Below are 2,850 nucleotides of genomic sequence, written 5' to 3'. Positions count from 1 at the left end.
AGACCAGGCTGGGGGCACGGTTCATGGATCGGAATTCTTTGCAGGTTGGATCGGATCGGTCCAATCCACTAATTACGTTGGATATAATTATGCAGATACCAATACTGGATTGGATCAGCCACCCCCCATTGTAGCAAATTAGTATAGACAAAAACTATGAAATTTTGTATGAGCTATGCTTTTTTATAATATCAGACTTTTTTTGTCGATGGGTAAAATAAGGAAGTATTTCTTAATGTGATATCATTTATTACACATTAAAAAGACAAAGTTGTACATGGGGTCTACAATCCAAAGTAACAGACAGTGTACAAAAGACAGAGTGCAGTGGATGGGTATGACTGTCAGGGGTGATGTGTGACAGAAAGATACTAAGAGAACTGAAAAGGAAGGTTTTTAAGACAGCATTGAGACTTGCTCCTGATGGCGATGTAGGTTTTAGACAAACAAATGGTCTAATGGACAAACGGCTGAGCTGCAGGTGTCACATGTTAAGATGCTGAGATTCATTAGGTGTAACCTGGATGGACAGAAACAGAAACAGGAATGAACAATGGTTTGGAGATAAAACAAGAGAGGCAAGTTTCTGATGGTTTGTACATATTTTGGACCACAGGGACGATTTATGGATGTAGTTAACTATGACATGGAGATCGTTGGTGTAACAGTAGCAGTGGAACTGGTAGGGCTACACCTAAAGGGAGCAGCTGAAAGATAAAGAAGAATTACTGATCTGACTGATATCTTTGTTTGTCATCAGTATGTGCTAGTAATAAAGTATATGCTTATAATAATAATAATAATAATATTAAGACAGGCTAAATCAGGAGTGTCAAACATACGACCCACGGGCCAAAACCGGCCCACTAAGTTATTTAATCTGGCCCGATTGATGAATTTTGAAAATAAAAAAAAAGATAAAACATGTTTAGGATTTTTTAGTAAAATAAAATGTATTTAAATAATAATAAATATCTAATATCCTTGTACTTCTTTGCATATAAACAAACAAACAACATAAAAAAAAACATAGACTAAATGGTTCATGAGCATGAGCATCCAAAATGGATAAATACAAACTGTAGATAGATTCCTTGTCTATCACAAGAGTTGTATAGGAGAGTGTCAGACAGTGAAACAAAATAAAAATAAAGGATAGCAAAGGTGAAAAGGAGAGGACTGCTTTTTTTAGCAATGTCAATAAAGACAACTCTAGATAAAGATAAGCCTCACCTGCCTTCCTCAACCCTACTTTTATTCTAATCCTCCTATGTTCTTCTACTTTTCATCATTTTCCAGTTCCACTAAGCATAGTGAAGTAAAGCCTTGAAGATGTTTCTTCTTGTCAACAGAACCTTTTATATTAGTCAGAAAACAAACCCCAAAATGTATTTCTCACCATTTCAAAGTCTCACTAATGCACTGAAATTATACAGTTGTGCATATGATGTTTCACAGAAGCTTTTAGCTAGGTATGCAGTGATATTGCAGCAAAAAAAAAAAAAAAAAGTTGCTATTGCTTTAAAAAATGAAATGGATTTTTGTGTGCATGTATAATGAACATCATTATCACTAGCAATTATTACAAAATGAAAAATAAATAAATGTGTTAATTAGAAACATTCACATCGGTACTACATGTTACCTTTAATATAGGGGTGCCAAACATGCGGCCCACCAGCCCGCTATGAGGTTCAATCCTGTCCATTTGATACATTTTAAAAAAGTAAAGTAGAAAAGGCACAAACATTTCATCTTCATGATGTTTTTTAAAATATTTTAATAAATATGAAGATTTTTTAATATACTTTTTTACCTGAAAAAGGGAAAACAAGGACTTATTGTTATTTATGGGTAATTATGATTGTACTGGTCAGGCCCACTTGACATCTAATCGGGCTGTATGCGGTTGAGTTTGGCCAAAGTTTTATGAGAAGATAAAAGAATCATCTGGAAGCAGACAATGAAATCTTGTTAAATTTCAGCATTTATTTGGCCATATTGTGAATCTGTCTTTGTGCCTCGACTAACATAGACTAACTGTCAGTTTTAGTGATGGCTTTTTGGTTGTATGAAGGTTCATACATAAACAATTAATGTTAATTGTGCACATGTCTGAATATCTTATATGATTGGAACTGTGCTGTGACTGTAAAAGTGAAATATTGTATATGAACTAAAAATGAAGGAGGGGAAGATCCAGTGTTCCAGTTTAAAGGCAGGCATGTCGATGAAGGACTTTAACTCTCCTCTCTCTATACCTTCAACAGCCAACAGTGAGGAGCCACAAAACTGTGATTTAAATACAGAAACAGTCCCCCACATTGACATGATTATCTGTGACATGATTGACAAGATTTACACTGTGTTTGTGTGTTTATGTGTGGAGGTGTTTACCCATCCCCCCCATAGAACTTTCTTTGTGGTCTGTTCAAAAAACTAAAAGAGATAAAAATGCATCTTTAACATTATACTGTAGGGGGTGATGAGGCCCAGATACTTCATATCCTCTCCTAATTCCTAATTTTAGTGTGGTCTTATTAACAGAGGGCTTCGAACAACCTTGGCTAAAATCCCTCTGGCTTCGTGGTTCCAACACGTAGAAGTACTGTTTCACCTGCGTGGAATTACCGCGGACGAACCGAGGTACTACATGGTTGTCGCAACCCTCGACCAACAGTCTACACGCCGGGTCATACAGTTGTTGCGGTCCCCACCACTACATGGGAAATACGACGCTCGCTGTTGCTACGGCGGTACAGTCTGTCTGCCACGGAGAGGGCGGACAAACTCCTTTCCCTGACCGAGTTAGGTGACGGCACGGCTGTGGATCTTATGGACAATATGTTG

The sequence above is a fragment of the Cynoglossus semilaevis genome, chromosome Z, assembly GCF_000523025.1.
Source record: "Cynoglossus semilaevis isolate Cse_v1.0 chromosome Z, Cse_v1.0, whole genome shotgun sequence".
NCBI classification, from domain to species: Eukaryota; Metazoa; Chordata; class Actinopteri; order Pleuronectiformes; family Cynoglossidae; genus Cynoglossus; species Cynoglossus semilaevis.
Note: the sequence above shows the minus strand (reverse complement) of the source record.